Here is a 15,400-nt window from a genome sequence, read left to right as displayed (position 1 = left end):
GCCTTATTATATGCCACCTACATCCAAGTGTCAAAGAAATTCCTAGGTTTTCCACACACTGTGTGTTTTTTCCCCTCTGTGTTATAAAAATCATAGTACAGGACTGGGACCAAGGTGGCTGCTGCACGTACCTGATGTGTGGGAGTGTTCTCTGTGGTCCTTGTTGTTGGCCACAATGCTGAAGAGAAGGGGACGAGCTGTTGCGGATGCCTTTCAATGGCAGAATTCCTCTTATGTTTCTTCATGATAGATTCGTATCTTCAGAGGACTGAGATTCCTGTTGAGTCGGTGAGCAGCCTGCAGGAGCAGCACGGGGCGAATGGAGGTCCCGGAATTCACCATGGACTAGAGGTTACACTCAGCCCCAGCATGCAAGCTCCCCCTCAACAGCGAGGCAGCAGCTCCCCGATGTCAACATCTTCTACCCTGCATGTGGAATGTTCCGCAGAGGTCGAATGATGAGAGGCACTGGATCAGCCCAATGGAGTTCTGGGGAGCCAGGGGTTGCTGGCTTTACCAGCAGAGGCAGCCGCGGGTTTTTTTTTATCGCTAAGGGGGCGCTGGATGCAGTGAGTAGAGAGTGATAAAACTACTATGGAACCTAAGGTACAGTCTATACCATTTACTTTATCAATTACCAAACCTGTTGAAGTCACTCTGGATAGTTTGTGGTCTCTCATAGTAAACTTTATATCCCCAGGTCCAAAAATTGGGTCAATATCTGACTACCTTGGAAGGGAAGTTGAAGAAAACTGATGTTGGATTAGAAGGTTTAATTCAACAATACAAGAGAGAGATATACAGAATCTACAAACCAACATTGTGAAAGATTTGTCTAACTTGAGGAGGAAAACTGAATCGCTTGAAAAATTATCCAGGAGTAATAATCTCTGATTCCTTAATTTTTCTAAACAATTTGCAGTTACCCCTCGAGATATGTTTAAAAAATATATTAAGGAAATATTGGGGGGGGGGGCACTGAAGAATCTATTCCACCTTTTCCACAAGTATATTATTTGCCTAATAAACCAGTAAATGATGAGCAAGCTCAAGAAATTCAAACATTGGATGTTTCCGCTCTCTTTGAGTCCTCAGACACTGATTTAGTTATGGCATCAACCTTAGTTCCTACTGTGGTATTGGCGCCTGATAAAAATTGGTTAATGAGAAAGTATTTCAAAAATAAGGAGAAAAACGTTTTGGGGATTGAAAATTCAAAATTTTCCAGATGTTTCTAGAGATATGCAGAAGAGATGTTGGCAGTTCTTGTTAATGAAACCAGGTGTTCTTCAGCTAGGGGGCTATTTTTTCCTGTGATATCCGTGTAAAGGTATAGTCAGATACCAATAAGTCAAATATGTCTTTTACGAACCTTCTCACCTTACTGCTTTCTTGTCAGCTAAACGGTTCACTAGGGGGTAATTTGTACCTAATACCTACTGAATATGCTCTCTTTTTTGGTAATAGGAATTTAATGGCACGTTAGGTCATCTACCTTCATTTCTTGTTTCCTTAAATTAGAATTTCCATTGAATGTAATCATGGACCCAATATGTGGACTTGAGTATGATTGGTATAAAATTTTTCCTCTTTACATTTTTATTTATGTTTGTTGAGTATTGAAATAATGTAAAATCATACTTTTCTGTACAAGTACTTTTAAAATCATAGTACAGTATGTAATTCATCTGTTGTTGTTGACACTTATAAATTAAGTATGATGTAACATTTTACGCTACTCCATGTCATTGTGTATCGTGCAATTGTTATGTTCCATCATTAACCTATATTACCTGGACTTTGATTTACCATGGCCACCCATTTTAAACAATCAGATGACTGATCACAACCTGGTTTTAGACTTTGGGGTTTGCCTTGGTTACCAGCTTTAAGTAATTGGAGGACTGATTACAGCCTAGTTACCTATCCACAATGAACATTACCTTTATAGTGAATACATTTAGCAGTTTTATCATTTGCACTATTAACTATTGGTAGTATTTGTTGCAGGCCTCAAGAAGAACATATCCAGCATCTAGTCATTCTGATGGAGTGTTTACAGGGTGCTAGAATGCCGCCTACTGGACATGTTGTATTTCTTGGATGCCTTAACTTTACCACCCATGTGGTTAATACTAGTGCATCATCATTACCTTGGTTCAAGTGGCATTTCTTTTCCAATGAACTGATAACTCTTGACTTTTACGAACAGTCACTGAAACTTTTGCATTACTTGGTTTACTTATGGACATTGACCCAGGTCATTTACATTACTTGCAAATCTACAATAACACACGATGTCATCTCATATGAATTCATGTTCATGTACGTTGTTAAGAGCCTTGTACTTCTGAACTGGCATAAGTTGTATTGATTCATATCTGTCTTGGTGAACAAGATTATGCACACTTTTGTCCTTTAGTTAGTGTTTCAAGCCCCTTTGGTTTCTATTTCAAGCCAAAGGTCCTTGACAGAGGGGGGGGGGGGGGGGTGTAGGGACAAAACCCTGCATAAAAGCACTACCATGAAGCACTATTTTACATTGTGAATCTGACAATTACAAACAGCCTATGTCAGCTCTCATGCAGAGACTTGGTACTGTAATAGGTCTCTAAGACATTGCAGACACATCGAGGCTGACAAAGGCAAAACAACTGTTTATAACAACAACTTTTGTTTACTGTACTTGGGACAGAATAAGAACATACAGGAGGGTGAAGGCCTGGTTCTTAGGCCCAAGGATATACCACTGGAGAACACCATCAGGCTCATTTTCGAAAGGGAAGGACGCCCATCTTTCGACACAAATCGGAAGATGGATGTCCTTCTCCTATGGTCATCCAAATCGGTATAATCGAAAGCCGATTTTTGGACGTCCCCAACTGCTTTCCGTCAAAGTTCAAGGGGGCTTATCAGAGGCGTAGTGAAGACAGGACTTAGGCGTGCCTAACACATGGACGTATTCGACCCATAATGGAAAAAAAGGGCGTCCCTGACGAGCACTTTGACGACTTTACCTGGTCGTGTTTTTCTTACGACCAAGGCATAAAAAGGTGCCCAAAATGACCAGATGACCACTGGAGAGAATCGGGGATAACCTCCCCTTACTCCCCTAGTGGTCACTAACCCTCTCCCACCCTCAAAAAACATCTTTAAAAATATTTTTTGCCAGCCTCTATGCCATCCTCGGATGTTATACTCAGGTCCATCACAGCAGTATGCAGCTCCCAGTTTTAGTGGGTGCAGTGCGGCGGACCCAGGCCCATCCCCCTCCCTTCCTGTTATGTTTGTTGAGGAAACAGCGAACCCTCCAAAACCCACCACAAACCCACTGTACCCACATCTAGGTGCCCCCTTCACCCTTAAGGGTTATGGTAGTGGTGTACAGTTGTGAGTAGTGGGTTTTAGGGGGGTTTGGGGGGTTCAACAAACAAGGTAAGGGAGCTTCTTCCTGGGAGCATTTTATGAAGTCCACTGCAGTGCCCCCTAGGGTGCCCAGGTTGGTGTCCTGGCATGTCAGGGGGACCAGTACACTACAAATGCTGGCTCCTCCCATGACCAAAGGGCTTGCATTTGGTCATTTCTGAGATGGACGTCCTTGGTTTCCATTATCGCCGAAAATCTGAAACGACCAAGTCTAGGGACGACCATCTCTAAGGACGACCTAAATGTCAAGATTTGGGCATCCCCGACCATATTATCGAAACGAAAGTTGGACGTTCATCTTGTTTCGTTAATACGAGTTTCCCCGCCCCTCCTTCAGGACGTTTTGCAAGGACGTCCTCAACAAAACTTGGGCATCCCTTTCGATTATGCCCCTCCGTGACATCATGTTCCTGTCAAGCTGAGTTTAAGAGCCCTTTCCTGGAAGCTGTTATCATCTGTTATCTGATGCAGCCCAAGTTTGCTACTATCGGCTCCAAGCCTGCCACAGGACAAAGGCTCATTAATCTGTGGCATCACTTTCCTGCTTACTCTTGCCTGGCTGAGAAGAGTTTCACCAGCTGCCTGAATTCCTAATCATGTACCATCATCAGTTCCTGACTACTGCGTATCCCGAGGTTGTGAGTGTTATCATCTTGTCAGGTTGATCTGCTACTGCTTGAGTGCTGTAGGGGTATTTACCTGAGATCTCACCTTTGCTGGTCTTGGCCTGTAAAGCCTGAACCATTCTTAGAACAAGATGGATTCTACAACCTGTGACCTGTAAGCTTCAGTAACCATCAGAAACCAGCTTTCTTGCTATGGAAAAGTACTGCTGAGCAATGCAAGATTTCTACATTCCAAGGACAGTCTTTGATGCAGACTTGCCCCGTTATCTCCTGTGAACATTGTAGGAGAAACAGTCATGGCTCCAGGATGTGTGAGACCAGACAGGGAGTTTGTATACCATCTAACAAAGGCTCACTTATTGCCGATGAAGTTGCCTGGACATTATGTCACCGTCTGTGATTTGTCCAAAGGTATCATCTGACCCTGAGATACCAAACATTTTGGACGGAAGAAAGTCAGTTAGACGAGGGGGGGGGGGGGATAAGGAGAGAGTCGGGGGAGAACGGAAGATCACCAGAGGATTTGAAAGTGAATAGCCGGCTCTGAGTCACAGCTAGAGACTGATTTTCCTATCATCAGTGAACTGCGTGCATTGTAACCTGTTCCTGAGGTTTGCACCACAACAACAAGGACTTGTCTACTGACGGTGCCATCTGTATTCAGAATAGACCTTGGACCTTATCTCAGGCGTGAGAGAGACTCGCTGAGAATTCAGCTTGAGATTCTGAGGAGTTCCACTTATCTACCATTGTGACAGACGGCAAAGATGAGATCTGGAAATTTTCCTCTAGTCGGGGTAATTAGTTCTGGGTTTTTATCTGAGGCAGACAGGTCTAGTGGACAGAACTTGTGGTCTGTGTATTTAGCTGCTAAGTATTTGGCATAAGACTGTTGGTGTGAGTTCTCCTATGATTCATTAGGATATCAGTAGTGATTGGTGGTGTTGCCACTCATTTAGTTAGTCCTTTGGGAGAATCATATTATATATAGATATAGATATATGTGATAATCTATTTTTATAGCCAGATTTTATATTTTGCTTTGCAATTTGCTACAGAATTACTTCTACATATATTTTTCTTACATAATAAACCTAATATATTTCATCTCTCTGGCATGGTTTATTCTTACAGCACAGCTAAGCTAACATGTCAGTCTGATTACAGAGGTACACCCCTGGACCCGCGTTTATAATATTGCTATCTAGTAATGTTATCTGATAAGTACCTCTAAGTGAGCACTACCACCTGGCTACCACATACCCCAGGTGGTGATCCCATTTTTGGCACACGCCCAAAACACGCAGTAGAAAATATTTTCTATTTTCTACCGCGTGGCGCTTACCTGGTGTTAATCGACTTGGCGTTAATCGACAGTTTATGCGTGTTGAACCCTTACCACCCGGTTAGCATGTGAGACTTTACCGCTAAGTCAGTGGGTGGCGGTAAGGTCTCAGGCCGAAAATAGATGCGTACTGGTTTTAATTTTGCCACCCGTCCATTTTCCGGCACAAAAATAAAATGCCTTTTTTCCAGGCGCACTGAGGAAATGGACCAGCGCACATCTAAAACACGTGCCTACACCAGCGCAAGCCACTTTTAGGCGTGCCTTAGTAAAAGGGCCCCTAAATAAGTAATACTAACCTTAATTGTAGTGGCAATGAAATCGGGGGGGGGAGGGTCTAGATTCAATCACATGCATTAGCACAATTTAAACAATGTGATTTTGAATGCAATATCATACATTGGCTTTACAATCAAAAATCAACTACACTCTCAGCATGTTTCCAATATTACTAAAATCAACAATTTATAAAAAAAAATCAAATCAAAATTAATAAACTTTTTATGGGCAAACAAGACTCCAAGAATAGCCATAAAGAAATTAAAAGCTAGTCCAACAAATGGTGGAGTAAAATTTTCTAGTTTTTATGACTATCACATGTCTTTTCTCCTGAAACAAAATTCAATATTTATGCCCAAAGAGGAACTACTTAATTACCCTTCTTGGTTCTATATAGAAACTCATAAAGATGTGCCTTTACATTACCTTCCATGGTCTCAATATACTAAGTTAAATAAGAATGTTTTGTTTATAACTCTTAATACTGTATTCAATGAACTTGACACTGTTGTTAAAAAGCCATTAAGGCATTCCATATTTACCCCAATATGGAACAATCCTACCTTTAAAATCAACAAAACTTGTATAAACTGGCCTCTATGGAAAAAAGCCGGCATATGGTCATTAAATGATATTATAAAAGACAAAACCTGGGTTCCCTCCTCACAGTTATGCTTGAAATTTGGTATTCCTAATACCCACCACTATAAATGGATACAACTTAAGCACTGCATAACTGCTACTACTGACATTACTAAACTTCCTACTGATCCTCCTAGTTATTGGCAAATTGGTAGAACTTTAATGTTATCTAAAGGAGCTGCCTCCAAACGGTACAAAGTACTTCAACAAGCAAAATTCAAAGCACCTACTAAAATTATGGAATCCTGGGAACATGATTTAAATCTTCAACTCGACGAACAACTATGGAATAAATTTTGATTTAGAACTACACATATTACTAGATTTGCATCTACATCGCAATCCATGTTTTACTTGGCACATAGAGCTCTCTGGACTCCAAGTAAAATTGCCAAACTAAAAACATCAGTTCCCAAAAACAACACGGAAAAATGCTGGTCATGCAATAAAGATAAAGGAACTCAAACATATTATTTACTCCTGTACTTTTATACAAGAATATTGGAGATCAATATGGAACACCACATCATCTACATTGAAGATACCAGTGTCCTTCTCATATAAAATAGCCATATTAGGATCATTAGCTATACATTGCCCACTGGATAAATATCAATCACAACTTTTGGATTTACTTCTCCAAACAGCATTAAGAACACTTTTCTTCTGCTGGAAAGACTTATCCAAGGCAACCTACTTAACGTGCTGGAATTCAGTATGTATACTTTCCAAATATCAAATATGTAGTATTCTTGTGTAGATATGTTCTTTTAACTATCTGTTCTCACGATATGTCTACCTAACCATCGTTACAAATCTGTAACCATAATAATTACTACTATTTAGCATTTCTATAGCGCTACAAGGCGTACGCAGCGCTGCACAAACATAGAAGAAAGACAGTCCCTGCTCAAAGAGCTTACAATCTAATAGACAAAAAATAAATAAAGTAAGCAAATCAAATCAATTAATGTGAACGGGAAGGAAGAGAGGAGGGTAGGTGGAGGCGAGTGGTTACGAGTCAAAAGCAATGTTAAAGAGGTGGGCTTTCAGTCTAGATTTAAAGGTGGCCAAGGATGGGGCAAGACGTAGGGGCTCAGGAAGTTTATTCCAGGCGTAGGGTGCAGCGAGACAGAAGGCGCGAAGTCTGCAGTTGGCAGTAGTGGAGAAGGGAACAGATAAGAAGGATTTATCCATGGAGCGGTGTGCACGGGAAGGGGTGTAGGGAAGGACGAGTGTGGAGAGATACTGGGGAGCAGCAGAGTGAGTACATTTATAGGTTAGTAGAAGAAGTTTGAACAGGATGCGAAAACAGATAGGGAGCCAGTGAAGGGTCTTGAGGAGAGGGGTAGTATGAGTAAAGTGACCCTGGCGGAAGACGAGACGGGCAGCAGAGTTTTGAACCGACTGGAGGGAGGAGAGGTGACTAAGTGGGAGGCCAGCAAAAAGCAGATTGCAGTAGTCTAAACGAGAGGTGACAAGGGTATGGATGAGGGTTTTGGTAGAGTGCTCGGAAAGAAAGGGACAGATTTTACGGATGTTGTAAAGAAAGAAACGACAGGTCTTGGCAATCTGCTGGATATGAGCAGAGAAGGAGAGAGAAGAGTCAAAGATGACCCCAAGGTTTCGAGCTGAGGAGACAGGGAGAATGAGAGAGCCATCAACAGAAATAGAAAACGGGGGGAGCGGGGAGGTGGGTTTGGGGGGGGAAATGAGAAGCTCGGTTTTGGTCATATTTAATTTCAGGTGGCATTGAGACATCCAGACAGCAATGTCAGACAAGCATGCTGAAACTTTGGTTTGGATGCAAGGTGAGATATCAGGGGTAGAAAGGTAGATTTGGGAGTCATCAGCATAGAGATGGTAGGAAAAGCCATGGGATGAGATTAATGAACGAAGGGAAGAAGTATAGATAGAAAAGAGGAGGGGACCAAGAACAGAACCCTGAGGTACGCCGACAGGCAGAGGGATAGAAGTAGAAGAGGATCCACCAGAGTGAACACTAAAGGTGCGGAGGGAGAGGTAGGAAGAGAACCAGGAAAGGACAGAGCCCTGGAATCCAAGTGAGGACAGGGTATCGAGAAGTATGCTGTGATCGACAGTGTCAAAAGCAGCGGAAAGATCAAGAAGAATGAGGATGGAATATTGACCTCTGGATTTAGCCAGTAATAGGTCATTGGAGACTTTAGTAAGCGCAGTTTCGGTTGAGTGGAGAGGGCGAAAACCAGATTGTAGTGGGTCAAGAATAGCATGTGAGGAGAGAAAATCAAGGCAGCGGCGGTGAACAGCACGCTCAAGTAATTTGGAGAGAAAAGGCTAAATGGGCATTTAGCTTTAACATAACAAATGATAAAAGAGGCAATAAGAAATCATAGATCAAGTGTTTATTTGAGTAGGTTTTAGCACAGTAGAGCCCTGGAATATTCACATTCGAATTTAAATCATTATTCAGCCAAATACAAATAATGTATTCGGGACACTATTCGGGGTGGAAACCAAATTGGATATAAATATTCTGTAAATCCCTAGTTTTAATGGCCATGCATTAATAGCTACTAAACACAATCGAAACCCTGGGTGTAGATATGCTATATAATCTATCAATTTATTTATTTATTTGTTTTTTGTTACATTTGTACCCCGCGCTTTCCCACTCATGGCAGGCTCAATGCGGCTTACATGGGGCAATGGAGGGTTAAGTGACTTGCCCAGAGTCACAAGGAGCTGCCTGTGCCTGAAGTAGGAATCAAACTCAGTTCCTTAGTTCCCCAGGACCAAAGTCCACCACCCTAACCACTAGGCCACTCCTCCACTCCAATATCTGCTGCTTCAAAATGACGTTCATATAACTTGTAGTATTATGATGAACAGGAAAAAAGGCCTCAAAAAGCTCACAGATCTTAATGGAACTGTACGAGCTACATCAGATCACAAGATCCTGCCTTCATCATCGGCCCAAAAAAAAACATGGTCTCCAAGATCAAATATGTAATATTCTTGTGTAGATATGTTCTTTTAACTATCTGTTCTCACGATATGTCTACCTAACCATCGTTACAAATCTGTAACCATAATAATTGATATCTTTATCTTGTATCACATATGTATATTGTTTGATGCTCAGTTTATTGTTCATATTTGAATACTGGCTAACATTTTAGCCATTTGTGTTTTGTTCCATTGATAAAATTAAATAAAAATATTGGAAATAAAAAAAATACATTGGCTTTACCATAGATATAGCTTAATCAGTTCCCATATTTTTTGAATACACTTGAAAAAATGTACATATTTTATAAAAAATCATCTTACCTTATTGGTGCAAAGTGCACTGCAGTCTCATCCAAAGTCCTCTCCTTAATCCTTTCACTGTCTCGCAAACACTGGAATTAGTCTCAACCTGCCCTACCAGTTTGTCCAGTTCCTCCCCTACCAGTTTGTCCAGTTCCTCCCCTACCAGTTTGTTAGTTCCTCCTCTATTTTAATGAGGAGATGTTCCCTAACAAGCAGATGTAATAAACAATTTTGTAATAAGGAAAGTCCCTCTGGAATGGATTAACCCCCAGATTCTATACAGTGCAACTAAAATTGCACTTGCAAATCTGAGCTTATTCTGTTTTGCACGTGCAACTTAATTGGTTAATAAGCCAATCAGTATTGATAATTGGAAGTTAACAAGCAATTATCAGTACTAATTGGCACTAATTAGGATTTGCATGCATAGCTCACTAAGGGGTCCTTTTACTAAGGTGTGCTGAAAAGTGACCTGTGCTGGTGTAGACGTATGTATTGGACACACGCAGGTCCATTTTTCAGCGTACCTGCAAAAAAGGCCTTTTTTTTACCAAAATGGACGTGCTGTAAAATGAAAATTGGCACGTGTCCATTTTGGGCCTGAAACCTTACTGCAACCCATTAACTTAATGGTAAGGTCTCACGCGTTAACTAGGTGGTAATTGTCAGCTTGCAATCAATGCTGATGATTGCCAGGTTAGTGCCTTGCTCCGGAAAAGTTTCTGGCATGAGTAGCGGATGCACGTAAAAAATGAAATTACCGCCCGGGCCACCCAGTAGCCGGGTGGTAGTTCAAGATTGATGCGCGTAGGACGTGCCTATACTGCTTAATAAAAGAGCCCCTAAGTCTGGTCTATAAAGCAGTGTATGCAAACACACTGCACGGAGCTCAAAAAGGGGTATGGCCATGGAAGGGCCATGGGTGCTATGCATGTGATCAAGGAGGTTGAAGAAAACAGGAGACAGGATGACGTCAAAAAGTTGAAACCAATTTGGTTAGTCCCTGTTTCCCATTCCCCATGCGCAGTCATCATCTAGTACACTCAAAACAAACAAGGAAACCTATGAGCTGCTGCATTCTCATTGTTGTTCTTTATTGTTGGTAGCATTTTTATTTAATCTCACTTAAATTTTCAAACATGCCAGCTTGTGCAGCATACGGATGTACACAGACGCAGCATATTAACATAATAACTTTTCATAGGTAGAGTAGTAATTTGTTATAAATCATAACCAGTGTGTCATTTGGAGGGGCTGGTTATAGGGACACCCTAGCAAGTGTTGTATTCATGCAGATATTTTTTCTCCTGGTAAAGGGTCACTAAAACAGACATCATGTTATAAGAATCAGTTGCTCAACATTTAGAGCTTCTATTTATTTATTTATTTATTTATTGTATTTGTACCCCACATTTTCCCACCTTTTTGCAGACTCAATGTGGCTTACAGAGTGTAGATATGATAACGTCGTTACATGATTTAAAAAACAGTCGATCATAAGCAAAGGTGAAAGAGGATTTAGATGGAAAGGTGTTCGGTAAGGTCGTGTGCGATGTGTTTTTTGGTTTACTTGGGTGGTTTAAGGAATGAATTGTTTCATTGAGGGTGACTTTTGTAGGCTTTGTTGAAGAGGTGTGTTTTCAAAGCTTTGCGAAAGTTGTTTAGATTGGTTATGGTTTTCAGGCCATGGGTAGTGCGCTCCAAGACTGTGTGCTTTTGTACGCAAAGGTAGTAGCATAAGCTTGTTTGTATTTCATTCCTTTACAGCTGGGGAAGATCAGATTGAGGAATTTGCGAGCCGATCTTTTGGCATTTCTGGGCAGTAAGTCCACTAGGTTTAACATATAGAGTGGGGCATCTGCGTGAATGATTTTGTGTACAGTCGTGCAGATCTTGAACTCAATTCATTCCTTGAGTGGGAGCCAGTGCAGTTTCTCTCTTAGGGGTTTCGCACTTTTGTATTTAGGTGTTCCAAAAATGAGTCTGGCTGCAGTGTTCTGGCCTGTTTGGAGTTTTTTTATGGTCTCTTCTTTACAGCCTGCGTACAGAGCGTTACAGTAGTCCAAGTGGCTTATTACTAATGACTGTACTAGGGTGCAGAAGACGTTTCTTGGGAAAAAAGGTTTTATTCTTTTGAGTTTCCACATCGATTGGAATATTTTTTTCGTTGTATTCTTCGCGTGGGTGTCCAGAGTGAGGTTTCGATCAATGGTGACTCCAAGAATTTTCAGATTTTCTGAGATAGGAAGTGTGCAGTAGGGTGTAGTTATTGTAGGGTAGTTGTTTGTGTTGTATTGGGAGGTGAGAACTAGACATTGAGTTTTTTCTGCGTTGAGTTTTAACTTGAATGAGTCCGCCCAGGAGTGCATGATCTGGAAGCTCTGGTGGATCTCGTTGGTTATTTCATTTAAGTCACTTTAGAACGGGATATGGATCGTAACGTCATCGGCATATATGTAGGGGTTAAGGTTCTGATTAGCTAGGAGACTGGCTAATTTACTTATTTATATCCCATATTAAACATGAATTATGCTGAAACCTGGGAGCATTTAAAATCCTTTTTTTTCCTGTGCCTTGATCTAAAGAGAAAGATGGTTTGTGGGAACTTGCTCCTTTTGTTTTGTGGAACGCAGTGGTATATTATAAAAGCGCACTTAATATTGTTTATTACTACTATTTATAAGAGGGATATCAAATAATGTACACAGATGTGTCCTGGGAATAATGAGAAGCTATTGGATTTTGTTGGCTGCGAAGTGACTATTACATTTATTTGCATGTTGAATTTCCTTTTTGATGTGCTGACATCAAGAAATTTGAAATATTGAGGTTCCAAGGCTCCATTGTAGTCAGCAAACATAGCTGATAAGAAGTCCATTTTACACACTGCTCAGTCTTATGTAACATCTTTGAAGGAATCCAGACGCGGCAAGTTTATGTTACATTCAGTTTGTAAAACTGGATTTCAGGGGTTTATAGGTTGCTTTGACAGTTAATGCTCTATGACTTTCTGATTGCCTTTAAAGTAAGCCAAGACTGGAGTTATTTTTTGGAAACATTTGGTGTCTTGGGGGCAGTAACAACAACCCATCAGCTAGGCAGTTCATTGCTGCTTATAGAAAAACTAGTAAAAAAAGGCCCTTTTCTCACACAAATGAAATGGGCGCTAGCAAGGTTATCATGTAATGGCAATTATGTTTCTAAGGGAACCGTTAGGAGAAATGTTCTGTTATGATAATAATTGGGAAGGATATATAATGATTAATATGCTCCAGGGGTATGAGATATGGATTGTTCTATGCTTTTTTTTATTTTAATCTTTCTTTTTTTGTGATTTTTATTTATGCTATTTTTTAAAGATAAAGAGTAAGCAGAAATTGTAAAATTTTTATTAGAAATATAATGGTTGTTTACATTTGCAAGATTTCTTGATAAACAATATTTCTCGTGAAAACTTTGTTACAATGGGGTAAAAGCTTTCCTTGTTGAGGACCATCTATGACTTTTACAATTGCATTAGAAGACTTTCGAACTCGTGAAAATGCTACATACAGCTGGCCATATGTAAACACTGGTTCTGGTAGGAAAATGGCAACTTTTCAAATGTTTGTCCTTGTGACTTGTTAATTGCATGGGCGTAGTGTGACTGTTTCATTTGAGGGGGCAAAGAATGGAGCATATTCATTTGCATATATATATATATATATATATATATATATACAGTATATATATATATATATATATACAGTGGTGGAAATAAGTATTTGATCCCTTGCTGATTTTGTAAGTTTGCCCACTGACAAAGACATGAGCAGCCCATAATTGAAGGGTAGGTTATTGGTAACAGTGAGAGATAGCACATCACAAATTAAATCCGGAAAATCACATTGTGGAAAGTATATGAATTTATTTGCATTCTGCAGAGGGAAATAAGTATTTAATCCCTCTGGCAAACAAGACCTAATACTTGGTGGCAAAACCCTTGTTGGCAAGCACAGCGGTCAGACGTCTTCTGTAGTTGATGATGAGGTTTGCACACATGTCAGGAGGAATTTTGGTCCACTCCTCTTTGCAGATCATCTCTAAATCATTAAGAGTTCTGGGCTGTCGCTTGGCAACTCGCAGCTTCAGCTCCCTCCATAAGTTTTCAATGGGATTAAGGTCTGGTGACTGGCTAGGCCACTCCATGACCCTAATGTGCTTCTTCCTGAGCCACTCCTTTGTTGCCTTGGCTGTATGTTTTGGGTCATTGTCGTGCTGGAAGACCCAGCCACGACCCATTTTTAAGGCCCTGGCGGAGGGAAGGAGGTTGTCACTCAGAATTGTACGGTACATGGCCCCATCCATTCTCCCATTGATGCGGTGAAGTAGTCCTGTGCCCTTAGCAGAGAAACACCCCCAAAACATAACATTTCCACCTCCATGCTTGACAGTGGGGACGGTGTTCTTTGGGTCATAGGCAGCATTTCTCTTCCTCCAAACACGGCGAGTTGAGTTCATGCCAAAGAGCTCAATTTTTGTCTCATCTGACCACAGCACCTTCTCCCAATCACTCTCGGCATCATCCAGGTGTTCACTGGCAAACTTCAGACGGGCCGTCACATGTGCCTTCCGGAGCAGGGGGACCTTGCGGGCACTGCAGGATTGCAATCCGTTATGTCGTAATGTGTTACCAATGGTTTCCGTGGTGACAGTGGTCCCAGCTGCCTTGAGATCATTGACAAGTTCCCCTCTTGTAGTTGTAGGCTGATTTCTAACCTTCCTCATGATCAAGGATACCCCACGAGGTGAGATTTTGCGTGGAGCCCCAGATCTTTGTCGATTGACAGTCATTTTGTACTTCTTCTATTTTCTTACTATGGCACCAACAGTTGTCTCCTTCTCGCCCAGCGTCTTACTGATGGTTTTGTAGCCCATTCCAGCCTTGTGCAGGTGTATGATCTTGTCCCTGACATCCTTAGACAGCTCCTTGCTCTTGGCCATTTTGTAGAGGTTAGAGTCTGACTGATTCACTGAGTCTGTGGACAGGTGTCTTTCATACAGGTGACCATTGCCGACAGCTGTCTGTCATGCAGGTAACGAGTTGATTTGGAGCATCTACCTGGTCTGTAGGGGCCAGATCTCTTACTGGTTGGTGGGGGATCAAATACTTATTTCCCTCTGCAGAATGCAAATAAATTCATATACTTTCCACAATGTGATTTTCCGGATTTAATTTGTGATGTGCTATCTCTCACTGTTACCAATAACCTACCCTTCAATTATGGGCTGCTCATGTCTTTGTCAGTGGGCAAACTTACAAAATCAGCAAGGGATCAAATACTTATTTCCACCACTGTATATATATATAGTGACAAGGCTACAGCCTAGAGGTACAAAATGAAACAACAAAATCCTGAACTACGTCTCCCAGAATGCATTGCCCGTCCCAGCAAGGGGAGCCCCAGGGATAGACAAGATGGATACATACCAACTCTGGCCACAAGAGGGAGGGAGAAGGAAGAAGCCCAGTTCCCCTGGCTCCGTAATCAATACATCATGCCTCCCACCTGTAAGAGGGAAGGGTGGGGTGAGAAGCAGGAGGAGGAGGGGATGGATTGGTTGGAGGAGGAGGTTAAGGAGGCTGAACAAGAAGCAGAAAGCAGGATGGAATGGGAGCTGGAGAGCCCTGAGGAAGGTAGCACCTGAAGGTGGAAAGCTATGTGTTTAAAAGTTTTTGATTTAAAACCTGTTGTAAGGAAGAAGCCTGTTTTGGATTACAACTGTTTGCTGTGGGGGGGGGGGCAGA

The 15,400-nt window shown here is 41.4% G+C and overlaps 1 protein-coding gene across 1 annotated transcript in view; it reads right to left on the bottom strand.

Moving 5' to 3' along the window:
- Window positions 1-9,701, bottom strand: part of LOC115463684 (alpha-1,4-N-acetylglucosaminyltransferase-like) — a 94,454-nt gene extending 84,753 nt beyond the window's left edge. Inside the window, exon 1 of the mRNA XM_030194405.1 lies at window positions 9,631-9,701. The gene's annotated coding sequence lies outside the window, so the exon portion shown is untranslated. The remainder of the gene's footprint in view (window positions 1-9,630) is intronic.
- Between the last annotated feature and the right edge of the window lie 5,699 nt (window positions 9,702-15,400).

This window comes from Microcaecilia unicolor, chromosome 2 (assembly GCF_901765095.1).
Source record: "Microcaecilia unicolor chromosome 2, aMicUni1.1, whole genome shotgun sequence".
In the NCBI taxonomy this organism is placed as follows: Eukaryota; Metazoa; Chordata; class Amphibia; order Gymnophiona; family Siphonopidae; genus Microcaecilia; species Microcaecilia unicolor.
The sequence above is the reverse complement of the archived record's forward strand: the minus strand, read 5'-3'. Positions and strand labels throughout refer to the sequence as shown.